Source organism: Monodelphis domestica, chromosome 3 (genome assembly GCF_027887165.1).
Source record: "Monodelphis domestica isolate mMonDom1 chromosome 3, mMonDom1.pri, whole genome shotgun sequence".
NCBI classification, from domain to species: domain Eukaryota; kingdom Metazoa; phylum Chordata; class Mammalia; order Didelphimorphia; family Didelphidae; genus Monodelphis; species Monodelphis domestica.
In genome coordinates this window covers 505,690,770-505,709,307 of record NC_077229.1, presented here as the reverse complement: position 1 = coordinate 505,709,307, position 18,538 = coordinate 505,690,770, and the positions used below count along the sequence as shown (strand labels likewise).

General features: G+C 40.7%; 1 long non-coding RNA gene across 1 annotated transcript in view; it reads left to right on the top strand.

The window, feature by feature from the left end:
- The window catches only part of LOC103103548 (uncharacterized), a 76,013-nt gene that overhangs the window by 44,484 nt on the left and 12,991 nt on the right, over positions 1-18,538 (top strand). Inside the window, exon 3 of the long non-coding RNA XR_008917945.1 lies at positions 12,291-12,473. This is a non-coding gene — a long non-coding RNA (uncharacterized LOC103103548). The remainder of the gene's footprint in view (positions 1-12,290; positions 12,474-18,538) is intronic.

Sequence of the window (18,538 nt, the reverse complement as noted above, 5' to 3'; positions counted from 1 at the left end):
AAGATCTCAACTTACTTGTGGTACAGTGGGGAAAGTGCTAGATTTGGATTCAGGGGACAATGAAATCCCAGTTTTCCAGTGGAGAGGGCCAAAGTTGACTTAGACCCTTTGGAAGATGCTGAAAGTTCTGACTACACAGCCTACTGAAATGGGTCCCTCCCAACCACGTATTAGTCAGCCGGAAATAGTTACGATGTCTAAGAATATTTTACAATTTCTTTCAGCAAGGAAGGATGTAAGCATTTATTAAATATTTAGAATGTTCCAAGAGCCTTATCTGCATTTCTCAAATATGATCTCATTCTATCCTCACAACTAACTCAGGAGTTAGGAGCTATCATTACCCCATTTTACAGTTGAGGTAACTGAGGCAGGCAGGGCAAGTGACTTGCCGAGAGTCACACAGCCATTAAGTGTCCAAGATGGAATTTGAACTCTGGGCTTCTTGATGTCAAATCTATTGCTTTGTATACTATGGCGCCATCTAGCTGTCCAAACTCCTTTCTATCAGGTTCTTTACATCTGAGGTGGGGAGGTTTTGTGTACTCTGGACCCCAATTTAGATAGATTGGAGAGAGGAGCAAGGAGGCTATTTAGGAGGCCATTGCAGTAGAACAATGAGAGCTCAAACTTGCCCAAGATCACCAAGATGGTGGCTGTGGGACATGAGAGGAAGGATTGGGTGTGAGATATATGGAGGTGGAAACCACAAGATTTAAATATATCTTCTCATTTGCTCATCACAAAACCTGGTGAGGGAAGTATTTCAGACATTAGGAGAGACCCTTAGGACTAATGTCCTGTTGGACTCTTTGTGACCCCATGGATGGGATTTTCTTGGCAAGGATACTGGAGTGGTTTGTCATTTCCTTCTCTAGTTGTCCAGCAATTAGAGATTAAGTGACTTTTTGCCCAGGATCACATAACTAGGAAGGGTCTGAGACTGAACTCCGGTCTTCCTGATTCCAGGTCCATCTGACTTCCTCCCCTCAGAGCTACCAAGGGATGACAGAAAGTTGCTTCTCTGTTCTTTTTTTTTTTTGCTTTTGTGAAGCATTTTATTTTTAATTTTTATTTTTTTTTTATTTTTTTCCCATTTGAATTCATTTATTTAGTCAATTTAGAACATTATTCCTTGGTTACAATAATCACATTATTTCCCTTCCTCCCCTCCACCCACCCTTCCTGCATCTAATGGGCAATTTCATTGGATATTACTTGTGTCCTTGATCAGAACCTATTTCCATGTTGATGTTTGCACTAGGATGTTCATTTAGAGTCTACATCCCCAATCATATCCCCTCAACCCATGTATTCAAGCAGTTGTTTTCCTAAGGTGTTTTCACTCCCACAGTGTTTCCTTTGAATGTGGATAGTGGTTTTTCCTCGAAGATTCCTCCAAGTTGTTCAGGGTCACTGCATTGCCACTTATGGAGAAGTCCATTACATTTGATTGTACCACAGTGTATCAGTCTCTGTGTACAATGTTTTCCTGGTTCTACTCGTCTCACCCTGCATCAATTCCTGGAGGTTGTTCCAGTCCCCATGGAATTCCTCCAGTTCATTATTCCTTTGAGCACAATAGTATTCCATCACTAACATATACCACAATTTATCCAGCCATTCCCTAACTGAAGGGCATCCCCTCATTTTCCAATTTTTTGCCACCACAAAGAGTGCAGCTATGAATATTCTTGTACATGTCTTTTTCCTTATTATCTCTTTGGGGTACAAACCCATCAGTGCTATGGCTGGATCAAAGGGCAGACAGTCTTTTAGTGCCCTTTGGGCATAGTTCCAAATTGCCCTCCAGGATGGTTGGATCAATTCACAACTCCACCACCATGTCCTTGAGAACATCCAGGTATTTGACTTTACCCTGACCCCGGAGGAGATGAAGCAGATGGGGGTGCTGAACAAAAATTGGTGCTACATCAAGCCCATGATCACAGTGAATGAGAAGCAGGTCCCAAGAGATGCAGGACATCCTCTGTACCCCTTCAAGGAGCCCTTTTAAGGTCTGATCTTCTTTGGATTTCATCCAGCCCAGGCAGGGACCCATATCAATATACACACGGTGGCCTCCCTGAAAAAAAAAAAAATTCTCAAGGACATTAATGTCCCGACTGCCACATCCTCTCCAGCATTCATTACTTTCCTTTGCTGTCATATTAGCTAATTTTCTAGGTGTGAGGTAATACCTCAGAGTTGTTTTAATTTGCATTTCTCTGATTATATGAGATTTAGAACACTTTTTCATGTGCTTATTAATAGTTTTGATTTCTTTAACTGAAAATTGCCTATTCATGCCCTTTGCCCATTTATCAACTGGAGAATGGCTTGATTTTTTGTACAATTGGTTTAGCTCTTTGTAAATTTGAGTAATTAGACCTTTGTCAGAGGTTTTTGTAATGAAGATTGCTTCCCAATTTGTTGCTTCCCTTCTAATTTTGGATGCATTGGTTTTGTTTGTACAAAACACTTTTTAATTTGATGTAATCAAAATTATTGATTTTACATTTTGTGATTTTTTCTAAATCTTGCTTGGTTTTAAAGCCTTTCCTTTCCCAAATATTGGACAAGTATACTATTCTGTGTTCACCTAATTTGCTTATAGTTTCCTTCTTTATATTCAGGTCATTCTCCCATTCTGAGTTTATCTTGGTGTATTGGGGTGAGACGTTGATCCAAACCTAATCTCTCCCATCCTGTCTTCCAATTTTCCCAGCAGTTTTAATTAAATAATGGGTTTTGATCCCCAAAACTGGGATCTTTGGGCTTATCATAGACTGTCTTTTTGAGGTAATTTACCCCTAGTCTATTCCACTGATCCTCCTTTCTGTCTCTTATCCAGTACCAAATTGTTTTGATGACCACTGCTTTGTAGTATAGTTTGAGATCTGGGACTGCAAGTCCTCCTTCCTTTGCATTTTTTCCCCCTGATTTCCCTGGATATCCTTGATCTTTTGTTCTTCTAAATAAACTTTGTTATGTTTTTTTTCTAATTCAGTAAAAAAGTTTTTTGGTAGTTCAATGTGTATGGCACTAAATAAGTAAATTAATTTGGGTAGGATTGTCATTTTTATTATGTTAGCTCATCCCACCCATGAGCAATCAATATTTTTTCCAATTGTTTAGATCTAGTTTTAATTGTGTGGAGAGTGTTTTGTATTTGTGTTCATATAGTTCCTGTGTTTGTCTTGGCAGATAGATTCCTAAGTATTTTGTATAGAGTGATTTTAAATGGAATTTCTCTTTTTAATTCTTGCTGCTGAAATGGGTTGGAGATATATAGAAATGCTGATGACTTATGCGGGTTTATTTTGCATCTTGCACCTTTGCTAAAGTTGTTGATTATTTCCACTAGCTTTTTGGTGGATTCTCTAGGATTCTTTAAGTAGACCATCATGTCATCTGCAAAGAGTGATAGCTTGGTCTCCTCATTGCCAATTTTAATGCCTTCAATTTCTTTTCCTTTTCTAATTGCTACTGCTAGTGTTTCTAGTACAATGTTAAATAATAGAGGTGATAATGGGCATCCTTGTTTCACTCCTGATCTGATTGGGAAGGCTTTTAGTTTATCCCCATTGCAGATGATGTTTGCTGATGGTTTTAGATATATACTGTTTATTATTTTTTAGAAAAGGCCCTTCTATTCCTATACTTTCTAGTGTTTTCAATAGGAATTGGTGTATTTTATCAAAGGCTTTTTCTGCTTCTATTAAGATAATCATGCGATTTTTGTTGGTTTGCTTGTTAATATGGTCAATTATGTGGATGGTTTTCCTAATATTGAACCATCCTTGCATTCCTGGTATAAATCCCACCTGAACATAGTGAATAACCCTCCTAATCACTTGCTGGAGTCTTTTTGCTAATATCCTATTTAAGATTTTTGCATCTATATTCATTAAGGAGATTGGTCTATAGTTTTCTTTCTCTGTTTTTGACCTGCCTGCCTTTGGGATCAGTACCATGTTTGTGTCGTAAAAGGAATTTGGTAGAACTCCTTTGTTTATTCTGTCAAATAGTTTGTATAATATTGGGATTAGTTATTCTTTGAATGTTTGATAGAATTCATTTGTGAATCCATCTGGACCTGGGGATTTTTTCTTAGGGAGTTCTTTGATGGCCTGTTCAATTTCTTTTTCTTGCTTCTCTATTCTTGCTGCCTGGCTGAGGCTAGGTTTGAAGCTCTAGAGCAGCAAGGGAGGAAAGGAGGTCAAGTATAATTAGAGAGATAGAGCATTGGGTCTAGAGACTGGAAGATTTGAGTTCAAATCTTAGCTCAGACACTAGCTCTGTGACCTTAGATATATCATTTAACTTCTATATCCCTCATCTATAAAAGGGGGATAATAACAGCACTTCCCATAGGGTTGTTGTAAGAATCAAATGAAATTATATTTGTAAAATGCTTAGCACAATACTTGATACATAGTAAGTAGTAGTAGTAGTAGTCTCTTGGTACAGAGGATAATGATTGTCTTTGTGCATTTTTGGGCACAAAGACACCTGTGCATGAAGATTTAAGTGGGAAAGTCGATGCACAGAGACAGTCCCCCTCTCTCGGCGTTGGAAGCCTGGGTCCAGTGGCACGAAAAGTCGTTACACCTGGAGACTTCCTCAGCTGCATTGGATGGCCGTGTTGTCTTTTGTGCTCCAACACTCCCTGAGCACTCCACAGTGCTTTGCTGTGTCGCCATCTCAGCTGTTGAACCTTCTTGTTGGTTTCTTCCGCCTGTTCTGCCGAAAGTCTTCACATGCTGGGTAAGCAAAGCCCTGGTTCACCAGGGGTCCATGACGACCCCATGCTACCCTCACAAGGTTTAGCTGGCCTGTCGAAGCCGTTGCCCCAGGGTGTGGCCGCTGCCAATGCTAGCAGCTACTGGGAGCCACAAGTGAGAGCTGGGGGTCAGGTGAGGATCAGAGGCTGGAGAGCTGCCCTAGGAGGGCACGATAAGCCCTCCATAGCAAAGATATTATTCCTCCCTGAGTACCCCATACACCCCATAGTAAGTAGTACATAAATGCTAATTTTTATTTTATCTTTTAAGTTTTATTATTTTACTTATTTATTATTTTAAGTTATTATATCTTTTAACTAATTAGACTGGTTAACTAGTTAGTGAGTCTAAAAGGTATATTTTTTCCTACAAAAATTTATTTGTCCAAATTATATTTAAATTAACCAATAAATTCATGCACTTATCCAACAAACACTCATTGAGCACCTTCTTTATTAAATGAAATAGCACCTGACATACAGTAGGTGACTCATAAATGTGTCAGAGTATCAGAGTTGGAAGGAGTGTTTAAAACTACCTAGTTCTACTCTTTCATTAGACTCGTTAGAGCCCCAGAAAGATAAGGCAGCTTGCCTGAACTCACATAAGTAGCTGGTGGCAGACCTAGGACTCTTTCATAATCCAGTGGTCAGGGAAAATGACGATAAAGACTAGAAGTTCACGTGGTTTGAAGGATTTAGTGAAAGCTTTTTTCCTCCCCTTTAATAATTTGAGAAATAATAATTTATTTAATAATAATATTAAATCAACAATTTAATAATTGGGCATATATGTAGAAGGTCTGGAAGAAGCCTGTGGAGTTGGAAAGATTATAGATGTGACAAATATTGGAGGGAATTGGAAAAATGGGAACTCTAATACGCTGTTGGAACTGTGAACTGATCCAACCATTTTGGAGAACATACTGGAATGATGTTCAAAGAGTTATAAAACTGTGTATGCCTTTTGACCCAGCAATCGCACTATAAGTTTTATTTCCCAAGATGATCCGGGAAAAAGCAAAAGAACCTCTATGTTCGAAAATATCTACAACAGTTCTCTGTGGTGGCAAAGAACTGGAAATTGAGGGAATGTCCATCAGCTGGGGAATGGCTAAACAAGTTGTGGCATATGATTGTGATAAGAAATGATGAACAGATTAATTTTTAAAAATCATGGAAAGACCTATATGAAATTACAGAGAAGTAAACAAGCAGAAGCAAGAGAAGATTGCATACAGCAACAGGAATATTATTTGAAGAATGACCCATATATGTCCACCTCCAGAGAAAGAAATGATTAATAGAAACAGGCACGATATAGTTTCAAATATATGTATATCTTTTTGTCAAATGATGCTTTCTCTAGTGTGGGGAGGGGATGGAGAGAGGGAGGTCCCTGAGAATCTTAATGTAACAAACAAGTTTTTTTGTTTTTTTTTAAAGTAAAGAAAGATTAAACATGCAATAGAGAGAGGGGATGGAACCAGTTCCTGGAGAAAGGAAGATGAGATGGAATCAATGATAGAGATTATCATTAGGAAGAGAAAGGATTACTTCCCTCTGTGAGATAAGTAGAAGCAGGAAATGCTAGATAAGGAAAAGATATTTTGAGATGCAAAGGAGTGGAGGTAATAAAAACTCCTATAGTAGCTTCACTTTGCAAAGTACTTTCCTCAAGCTCACTCTGTGGGGAAGATAGCACAAACATTATTACCTCCACTTTACAGATAAGGAAATTGAAGCCTAGGGACATAAGTGCCTTGCTGGAGGCCATGCAGCTGGTAAGTGTCATTGTCAAAATTCAAACCCAGGTCTTCTGTCAGCAAATTCTGTGCTCTTTCTAATATCTCTGATTGTTTGTTGAGAATTAGATGGGTAGAGCTAGAGGCTAAGGCTACTGGGAAAGGAATGGGATAGAGCAAGTGTTTTTAAAAACCAATTTGATGTCATGGACCACCTTGCAAAGTCTGGGGAAGCCCATGAACTCCTTCTTAGAATAATGCTTTTTAGGGCACAAAATAAAATTCCTAGGATCAACCCTATTTCTACCTTAGGAAACTGGGTGGAACAACACAGAACATACCTACATCAGGGTCTCTCATAGGTCTGAGAACTTGCCTCCCTCAACAAGACTGTTTTCCTTGGAGATCCTGACACAGGTTTGTTCTATATCGCCTCACTCTGTTTCCTAAGCTGGAAATGGGGTTAATATTATGTATTTTATTTTGTGCCCTTGAAAGCATTATTCCAATATATTTAAGGCAGCAAGTGGCCTAGTGCATAGAGTGCTTGAGTCCAAATCTGATCTTAGACATTTACTATCTGTGCCACCCTGGGAAAGTCACTTAACCTCTTTGTCGCACTTTCCTCTTCTGTCAAATGAGCTGGAGAAAGAAATGGTAAACTACGCCAATATCTTTGCCAAGAAAACCCCCTATGGGATCACCAGAACTTGGACACAACTGAAAAGAACTGAACAACAGCAATAACATTGAAGTACCATTACAAAAACAGATATGTAAAAAGACAAACCAAGTCCACAAACCCCAGGTTAAGACCTCCTGTAATAGCCAATAAAAAAATGAATTGAAATATTGCTGTAGAGTGTGGCTACAGTTAAGATTAAACAGCATGAATGTGAAGTGGACGTCCTTCCCATAGTTCTGTGACTGTCTCCAGAAATGCTAAGCAGTCTGGGATTAAGAGCAGAGAAAATAGACAGCTGGGGTTTCCCAGGGCTAGGGATTACAGGGAAGGTAAAGCAGAAGGCTGAGGGGTCAAGGGCTCCTGGTGGTAGGGCATTGTTTAAAGGATTGAACTTGAGGTTTAAGTTAAACAGGGTGGCTAAGAAGGTTAGAGGACAACCAAGGAACTGGCAGAATTGGAGAAGTCAAAGGTCACAATGAAAACGAAGAGCAGATTCAGTAGGTTGGGGGATCAAGGGAAAGATGGCAGGTGGCGGTCAGGTAGGAGGATTTTATAGTTTGGCATCTTAGTGCTGGAACAATTCTAGGTGAATAGGAGATCCAAGATAGAGCCCTTCAAGGAGAGTGCTGAAGGGGACTAAGGATTTAAAACTAAAGAAACCAACTGAGGATGAGTAAGGATGAGGAAGGGAGCTAGCAGCAAGGATACTGGAGTCATCAATGAATGAGAGAGAATATAGTACATTGGAAAAAATGCGTGTTAGAGCCAAATAGATTCAGATCCTGTTTCTCCTTATATAACGTCATACAAGTCATTAATTTCTCTGGACTTTGATATTCTCTTTTATAAAATGAGAGAGCTGGATTAGATGACCTCTAAGGTCCCTTCCAGGAGCAGGCATGTGGTGTAATATATAGAGCATTGACCTTGTAGTCCAGAAGACTTGAGTTCAAATCCAGCCTCAGACTCTTATGAGTTGGATAACCCTGGGCAAACCACTTCATTCTGCCTCAGTTTTCTTGACTGTAAAATGAGCTAGAGAAGAAAATGGCAAACCACTCCAGTATCTTTGCCAAGAAAACCCCAAATTGGGTCACCAAGACTTGACCATGACTGAAATGATTAAACAACAATAACAAAGTTCTTCCCAGCTAGAAATCTTATGATACTACTGGAGAGGTGAGTACTTATTGTGGATGGGGTCTTATGTTACCTATTAGAGATACAAAAATATGGCAGACTTGGCCTCTGAGACATATACTTGTAAATATACTTAATAATTTATGTGCAAAATACCAAGCAGGTGATATAGTAATTTAGTGATTTTGGTCTTCAGAGGAAGGAGACAGAACCTTAGGTCAGAGTGCTCGAAACAGACTTCTAGATCATTCTAGTTGAGAATTAAAAAATCCAACCCAACTCTAATGCTGTGGTCATCGTCACGCTTTCTTATGATGACCTTCACACAGAAAAATTAGACATCACAGACTTAGTAGCACTAAACTTAAAATTTGCTAGAGAGCTAGCAGTCTGAGGACTCAGATCTTCCCACCTACAGATGAAAAACCAAGGTGTTATAAACTTTTAGAAGAAAGTATTTGTTGGTATAATGTGAAGGTGGAATGAAATTAACTTCTTTTTTATTCTGTTCAACAAATATTCATTTAAGTACCTACTATGTGCCAGGCTCTGGGAATACAAAGATAAATATGAGTATGCCCCTCTTCTGGAGGAACTTATGTTCTACTATGGGGTTAGGGGAGCATGGGGCAAGTGGAAACAACTCCTCCACAAATAAGTAAATAAAAATATATTAAAATTAATACCAAACAATTTTGGTCTGATGGAAGCCCTAACAACTAGGGGATTGGTGAAGTAGCACTTGAGTTGGTCCTTGAAGGAAGCTGGGAATTCCAGGAGTCAGAGGTGAGAGCATTCTAGGCATGAGGGGTAGTCTGGGTAAAGGCATGCAAGTGGACATGGGATGCCATGGTTAAAGAAATTCAAGCCTGGATTCTAGGGTATGTGAGGGAGAGTCATGTATTATAACCTTGGAACATAGCCTGTAGCTGGATTGTAAGAGACTTTCAAACAATCAACACAGAAATTTGTATTTTATCTTACAGTCAATAGGGGGAATTTGAAGCTTTTTGAGCAAGGAAATGACATGGTCTTGGTCACATTAGAAGACATACATTTCAGGAATATTAATTAGGCAGCTGTGTGGAGGCTGAATTGGAGAGGGAGAAGACTGGATGCAGGAAGACCAGTTGGGAGATATAACCATATTCCATTTTTTTCTCTATTTACACAAGAATCCATCCCCTACTTTAAATTCTTATGACCTCTTGACTATATTATTACAGTACTCTCTTCACCGGTCTTCCCATCTTAAGTCTTTGCTCTCTATAATCCATACTCCACATTGGGGCAGGAAGGGAAGGGGGTAATGTGCCTACTATGTGCCAAGTACTAAGCTAAGAGCTTTTATAAACATTTTCTCATCTGCTTCTCATAATAATCCCTTGAGGTAGGTGCAATTATCTTTCCCATGTTAGAGTTGAGGAAGCCAGTGAAATCAGTAGGTGGAGATGAGGAGGGAGAGCATTCTAGATATAGAGGACAGCCACAAAAAAATAACCAAAGCTGAGAGATAGAGTGGCACATAGTCAAAATTCAGTCATCACTAGATTGAAGAAGATTTTTTGGGAAGAAAGGTGTAAGAAGATGGAAAAGATAAGAGGGGACAAGGGTGTGAAGGGTGTGGAATACCAAACAGAAGATGTATTTGATCCTGGACATGATAGGGAATTTATTACAAATTATAATATACCTGTAATTTATTGAGTATAGGAGTGACATGATTGGATTTGTGCTTCAGGAAAATCACTTTAGTGACTGACTAGAGGATGGACTGGAGTGGGGACATACTTGAGTCAGGCAACACCACTAGGAATGTATTGCAATAATCCAAGAATGAGTTGATGAGGGCCTACACTAGAGTGGTGGCAGTTTCAGAGGAGAGAAGGGGGTATGTTGTCGCAGAGGTAAAACTGGCAGCCCTTGGTAACAGATTGGCTATGGGGTGAGTGTGTGTGTGTGTGTGTGTATGAGAGAGAGAGAAAGACAGACAGACAGAAAGACAGACAGAGACAGAGACAGAGAGCACCTATTTCCTAGGGCTGCTGTGAAGGTCAAATGAGATGATAATTGTAAAGTGCTTAGCACAGTGCTTGGCAGAAAGTAAGTGCTATGTAAATAGTGGCTATTATTATTATTAAGTACATACTGCCATGCCTTGCACATAGCAAATGCTATATAAAATTATTATTATTATTAATAGATGTTGAAGGAGATGCGGCAAAATTGGGACACTAATGCATTGCTGGTGGAGTGGTAAATTGATCCAACCATTCTGGAAGGCAATTTGGAATTATGTCCAAAGGGCTTTAAAAGACCGCCTGCCCTTTGATCTTGGAATATCACTAATGGATTTGTACCCCAAAGAGATAAAAAAAAATGGGGATGGACCTGTTTGTACAAAGGTATTTATAGCTGTGCTTTTTATGGTGGCAAAAAATTGGAAAATAAGGGATGTCCCTTGATGGGGAATGGCAGAACAAATTGTGGTATATGGTATACTATTGTGCTATAAGAATGATGAATAGGATTTCTTTAAGAACTGGAAAGACCTCCATGAACTGATGCGGAGTGAAACAAGCAGAACCTAGAAAACATTGTACACAGTAACTGAAACATTGTGGGACAATCAAATTGGAACTGACTTTGTTACCAATAGCAATGCAGTGATCTAGGACAACTCTGAGGGATTTATGAGAAAAAATGCCATCCACATCTGGAGAACGAACTGTGGGAGTAGAAATCCAGAAGAAAACATATAATTGATCACATGCTTCGATGGGGGATATGATTTGGGATTTTGGTTTTAAAAGATTCCTCTCTTACAAAAATGAATGATATGGAAATAGGATTTGAGTGATAATATATGTAAAACTGAAATTGCTTGTCAGCTCCAGGAGGGAGGAGGGAAGAGGGGAGGGGGACAACAAGAATCATGTAACCATGGAAAAAATTTTAAGTTATTATTTTTAGAAAACACTTAGCACAGTACCTGACACTTAGTAAGCACTATATAAATATTAATTTATATTATTATTATTGTAAAGCACTTAGCAAAGTGCCTGGTACACAGTAAACACTGTATAAATGTTAATTATTATTGTTATTGTTGTTATAATGCTCTTTGCTTGGGATGTTGTAAGTGCTATATAAATGTTAGTTATGACTATTACTATCATTATCAAGTGCTTAGCATTATGCCTGGCACTTAGTAAGCACTTCATAAATGTTAATTTATATTATTATTACTGTAAAGCACTTAGCAAAGTGCTTAATACATAGTAAGAACTCTATCAAGGTTAGTTATTATTATTATTATTTTTTTTAAACCCTCACCTTCCGTCTTGGAGTCAATACTGTGTATTGGCTCCAAGGCAGAAGAGTGGTAAGGGCTAGGCAATGGGGGTCAAGTGACTTGCCCAGGGTCACACAGCTGGGAAGTGTCTGAGGCAAGATTTGAACCTACGACCTCCCATCTCTAGGACTGGCTCTCAATTCACTGAGCTACCCAGCTGCCCCCCCAAGGTTAGTTATTATTACTGTTATTGTTGTTGTGGCCGAGCTCTTAGCTCAGTGCTTGGGACATTGGATGTTCTTTATAAATGTTGATTGTTTCTCATCATCATCATCATCATCAATAATCCTCATTATTACAAAATGCCCAGCACAGTGCCTGGCACAAAGAAAGTGCCATATGAATGTTAATTTATAATCATATTATTATTATTAAGAAATAATGCATATATACATGAGATTGTTCATTAGTGAGGAATAGCAGTTGTGGTTTAGTGAAAGGAGTGTAGATCTTGGTCCAGCCTCTGGGATTTAGGGCAAGTTGCTCCACCTCTCTGAGACTGAAGACTAGACTAAATCTAAATGTCTGAGCTCATTTAACTAGTTCCTGCCCTGTTTGTTTGTTTGTTTGTTTTTAAAGCAAAGCATTAGGAAGTTCTCAAGTTGAGAAGGTCATCCAAGCAACATGGGCTGCCCATACAGTAAGCATCAGATCGGAAGTCAGAGGGATCCATGCTTGCATCTTGGCTCCAGTATTCACCATCTGGGCGACCCTGAGGAAGACAGAGCAGACTGGTCAGGCCATCTTGAGCTATGGCTTTAGGTGAGGCATTAAAAAGTTGTCAAACCTGCATCAGAATCAGATGGGGGACTTCTTTAGATGACTTACTTTTCTGCTTGGCCATCCCCTTCAAACCCTCAAACAATTCTCCTAGAGTTGTTATTTGAATAATGTTATATGAATAATGAATTTGAATAATGAACTCTGAACTCTGAATACTGAGCATCTGAACTCAGGACCCAAGACACCATCAGAGGGATCTTTTGTCAACCTTTGGCCCCAGGCTAAAGATGTCCAACTCCTTTTGTTCTTGGGTTTTATACTCCAGTTTGCCTGGACTTTTGACACTCTGAGGTCACTGAGGACAGCAGAGGGTAGTTAGAGGTGGGACAAGGGACAGAGAAGATGGGAACCCAAGGAGTGTGTGTGTGTGTGTGTGTGTGTGTGTGTGTGTGTGTGTGTGTGTGTGTGTGTGATTTCTCTGGTCAAGGTCCTCCTGGCTTTCAGAAAGGGTCCATGGGCCCCAGTAGCACTTCCAATCTGGCTTGTTGGAAGCCTCTTCTTTTTTAGCTCACAATTAGTTGCAGGTGCAAAAACTGGGGCCACCAGAACTATGCCTCCTCACATAGGCAATTAAATACTTGCACACTCAGAATTAGGTGCAAGTGGCTAATTGCACCCGGAAGTAGGTAATTGTAGGTGCAATTAGCTGCAAGTACAATTTAATTGCTCCCAAAGTCAGGAGACAGAGACTGTATTTTCAGTCCCTGAGTATGTGCAGTTGACGGAGACCACCTGTGATTTTAATAGCCCTCCTTTCTGAGAGTGGGACCTTCCCTTTGGTCTTTCAGTGAGCTTCACAGTTAGCGCCTGTGAAAGAAGAGCCTTGACAATCAATCCCTGTCACTGCCTCTTCTTTCTCCACACTACTCCATGGTTCCTTGCCCAAGGAGTTCTGGGAAGTCTAGCGAAAGGCAAGAGACATTCCCTCCCATTGTTCATTCATGGCATCATAGGTTTGAAGCTGGATAACACTTTTAGTCGTCATCTAGTCCACTCCTCTCATTTTACAATTGAGGAAAACGAGGCCCAGAGATGAAGCATCTTACCTATTGTCCTACATTTGAGCAAGGAGCTGAGCCATTATTTGGGCCCAGGAGTCCTCTGTTCCATTGCATCCAACATTTCCCAGGACAAGTGCATGTTTTGAATGGCCTGTCACTGGGATATGTTAGGTTAGCTGCATAAATATTTGATAGCCTTTGGGGCACAATCTCATTTCGATATGAAGATTCAAAGGTTCTTTTCTCCACTAGAAGACAGTAACCAACTGCTCAAAACATAAAACCAAAGGCCCCACCAATGGTCTCCTCAAATACCTTCAAGGTCCTGTCCTGAACTATACAGATCCCTGCTTAATTCCATGACCTCTCTGTGGAGGCATCTGAAATAATTTAATAGCATCTCACTACAGAAGCCTCTGTCTATTAAGGACAGAGGGGTGACTCTGGACCTGGTCAAACCAAGATTAAAGAACATCTGAATTTGGGGCAGTTCAGTGGCTCGGTGGATTGAGAACAAGACCTAGACATGGAAGGTCCCGGGTCCAAATGTGACCTCAGATACTTCTTAGGTGTGTGACCCTGGGCAAGCCACTAACCCTGATTCCTTAACCCCTATTGCTCTTCTGCTCTGGTACGAATACACAGTATTGATTCTAAGACAGAAGGCAAGGGTTTAAAAAAAAAGACTATCTGGATTTAAGATGCTATAGAGGTCATGAAGAGTAGAGATTTGGGAAGAGAATCAGAGGCTGACCAGAGTGTGTGTGTGTGTGTGTGTGTGTGTGTGTGTGTGTGTGTGTGTGTGTGTGTGTAGAGAGGGGGAGAGGGAGACAGAGTCAGACACACACAGAAAGAGATAGAGAGGCAGAGAGAGAGGCAGACAGAAAGATGGAGAAAGAGAGACAGAAAGTGATAGAGAGAGAGAGAGGCATTCAGAGACGGGCAGTCAGAGAGATGGGGAGAGAGACAGAGACAGACAAAGAGAAAGATAGATGAAGAAAGAGACAGAGACAGACAGACAGAGACAGAGAGGCATGCAGAGACAGGCAGAGAGAGAGATGGGGAGAGAGACAGAGACAGAGAGTCAAAGAGAAGGTGAGCTAGACAAAGAAAGAGACACACAGAGAGGAAAAGACAGTAGCAGAGACAGATGGAGAGAGAGATGGGGAGAGACAGAGACAAACAGAGGGACAGAGAGACAAAGAGGATAGAGACACTGAGAGAAAGAAAGATAGAGAGAGTGAGAGATAGAGGAGATGGGGAAAGAGAGAGAGACAGAGAGTGAGAGATAGAGGAGATGGGGAAAGAGAGAGAGACAGAGATGGAGAGAGAGAGAGAGAGAGAGAGAGAGAGACAGAGAGAGAGACAGAGACAGAGAGACAGAGACAGAGAGACAGAGATGGAGAGAGAGAGACAGACAGACAGACAGACAGGGAGAGATTGGTGGCCCCGGGGTATTAGCAGTTGCTTCTGCCCAGAACCTCCCAGCTGAGCTGTGGCTGAATCTCTTTACACAGTAGCCCATCCGCCTAGTTAAAGATGCTCTTCATCTTCCCCACTGTGAGGACCAAGCTTAGTTGCCAATAACCTCCCGACTTTCTAATCCTGCTGACTCTTCCCCGGCTCCTGCTTAGTCATTCTGAGGTGGGCCAGGATCCCACTTGTTAAGCTGGTGGCAGCCTCAGCTGAATGCCAATCTGAAGGGGAGTTTGACACTTTGAACTCCCTCTGGCTATTGAAGCTGTCATTGTTTCAGCTCTGCTGTGTGTGTGGCTGACAGGCAAGGAAGAAGAGGAGGAGGCAACAGGGGGGAGAGAGGGGCCTTTGCTGGGCCCCCGAATTCTCCAGGATTCCATTATCCTCTGATGGGGCTCCAGGTTTAGGCTGTCATGCAGGTTCTGTGAGAGGAGATCCTCCCGCTAACTGGGAGCTCATTCAGTACAGCAAGAAGGCAGAGCTTAGCATGGGGAGCAATAGCATGTCTAGGGGTGTCTACCTAATAATTAGGGGTCTGCGTGTGTGTGGGGGTGTATAAAAACTCACTTCTATATGGCTTTATAATCTGCTGGAGAAGACACGGCCAACTTTTCCCAGTATCTTTCCCAAGAAAACCCAATGGGGTCAGGAAGAGTTAGACCCAAGGGAATGACCGAATAGCACCAACACTGCTTGAAGATTTGCCTAAAGCACTTTATACACATGCATCATCCATTTTATCCTATTTCAGTGACCCTAGAAAGCAGAGCTTTTATTATCTTCATTTTACAGATGAAGACAATGAGACCGTGCACAATTCAGGAACTTGCTGAGGTGCATATGGTGAGTGAGTATTTGAGGCAGGATTTGAACTCAAATCTTTTTGATCCTAATTCTAGTGCTCTACCCACTGCCTGCCTCGATTATATACACAGATACATAATATACATATAATCGAATGCTTTAGCTAATCTTTTTCATGCTCTGGTAGTCTTATTATTCTGGAAACTAAGACTTAAAGAAACCCAAAGAATATCCAGATAGTAAAGACAATAAAACTCTCCTCTCTCCTTGCATCAACTTTTCAGAGACTCACAGTACTGGCCTTTGCCAAGGAGGAGAGAGTTCTATACCAACGGGGATTGGGAGTTCAGTTATATTTGTATCTACTTGTATTTGTATAGAATTATTTATGTACATGTTATCTTCCCATGGAAATGTAAGCTTCTTGAGGGAAGGGACTGTCTTTTTTTTTCCTTCCATTTGTATCAGCACAGTGATTAGCACTTAGTAAATTTTTTTAAACCCATATCTTCTTTTTTTATTTTAATTTTTTATCTTGAGAAAATTTTATTTAATTAGTTAATTTAGAATATTTTTTCATGGTTACAAGGTTCAAATTCTTTCCGTCCCCTCTCCCAATCTCCCCCCCACCCCACGCAATTCCACTGGGTTTTACATGTGTCATTGATCAAGACCTATTTCCATGTTATTGATAGAGTCTATATCCCTAATCATATCCCCATCAACCCATGTGATCAAGCAGTTGTTCTTCTTCTGTTAAACCCTTACCTTCTATCTTAGAATCAATTTCAAGGCAGAAGAGTGGTAAGGGCTAGGCAATGGGATTCAAGTGACTTGCCCAGGGTCATAGATCTAGGAAGTGTCTGAGGCCAGATTTGAACCCAGGACTTCTCATCTCTAGGCCTGGCTCTCAACCCACTGAGCCACCCAGCTGCCCCCCTATATAAATTCTTAATCAATGCTTATTGATTTGATGTGTTGATGTGGCAAATGAAATGTCTTCTTTGCTATTGTGTTAAATCAAAGTTTAGGTCTTTGGAGGGGGACCATACATAGGTATAGGAGAGAACCAATAGTTCAAGAGTGCATATACAACCTCCCAACTCTTTGGTCATAGTTATGATTGTGGTTGGTGGGTTGGTTTTGGGGACACGAGCTTGGAAGAAGCTGGGTTTTCCATAGTCTATACTTGGTCCCTAATGCTTTTAAATAGTATTGTCCCATGATCCCAAAAAGCATCTTGATGCTAGGGAGCCAACACTGAGCAGGGAGTGAGAAGATAATAATATGATAGTAATAATAATAATGGGACTTCTAGTGCATTTTAAGGTTTACAAAGTACTTTATAATTATGATCTCACTTGAGCCTTACAATAACACTGGGAGGTAAATACTGTTATTATCCCCATTTTATGAATGAGAAAATTAAGGCAAACAGATGTTAAGTGATTTTCTCAGGGACACCTAGCTAGTAAGTTTGAGACCAAATTTGAATTCAGATCTTCCTGACTCTAGGCTCACACTCTCTATTGCTTCCTTAGCTGCTAGACTCCCACTGGGCTCTGCCATTAACTAGCAACTTTCTCCCCACCTGAGCAAACACAAGATTAGACTCTAGATTAATCTTCAAAGTTTCTTCTCTCTCTGCTATTCTAGGACCTTCACACCGAACTTCACAAGTAGTAAGGGCTCAGCACGTTTACTTGAATGAATTGATGAATGTGTTAACCATTTAGTAGAAAAGTACTGTTATTTTATGCCTGATTTAGCCAAAAGCACTTACAAGGGATCACCTGACTTGCGGGGTGTAGGATAGAGAGGATTCTTGTACAGTTTAGATTTAGGCTCTGAGGTCCCTTCCAGATCTGAGATTCTGGGAAATGACCACCTTTTAAGAAGGCAGATTGAAGAGTAGTGATTAGAGGTAGCTGGGCAGCACAATGGAAATGTGCCAGGCTTTCAAGTTGGGGAGACGCGGGTTCAAATGTGGCCTCAGAGACTCCCCAACTCTAGGACCCACTTGCTTAACCCTTACCCAAATTCTAAGGCAGAAGATGAGGGTTTAAAATAAAATAAAGTGAAAGCAGAGGTTCATTGAACCAATCAATTCCCTCTGCCAAGGATGACTTAGCTCTGTGATAATGCAGTTCTGCTTCCCTTCTTTTGCTGCCCCAGAGTACCAGCCCCAAAGCCTGCAGGGAAGGAAAGAAGCAGCTTTGCAGATGGCCCAAAGTTCAGAGGGATAGCCAATATATTGGATGACAGACACCTCAAGGCTCTCCCTTCTCAAATATATCCTCCATTCAGTTACTAAAGTGATTTTCTGAAAGTGCAGGTAGGAGCGTGCCAACTGTCTACTCAATAAATTCCAGTGGCTGCCCATTGCCTCCAGGAGCAAGTACAAAATGCTCTGTTTGGCATTCAGATCCCATCCAGCCCCTCCTGCCTTTCCAGTCTTCTTGCACCTTACTCCCTGATATATACTCTTCCATCCAGGGACACTGGCCTCCTGGCTGTTCCACAAACAGGACAGTCCATCTCTCTGCTCTGAGCATTTTCTCTGGCTGTCCATTATGCCTGGAAGAGCTCTCCCTCTTCTACCCTAACTACTGACCTCCATGGCTTCCTTTAAATCCTAACTAAAACCCCACTTTCTACAAGAAGCTTTCCTTAATCCCTCTTAATTCCAATGCTTTCCCTCTTTTAATTATTTCCAACTTATCCTGTACCATATATAGCTTGCTTTTAATTATTTATAACTTA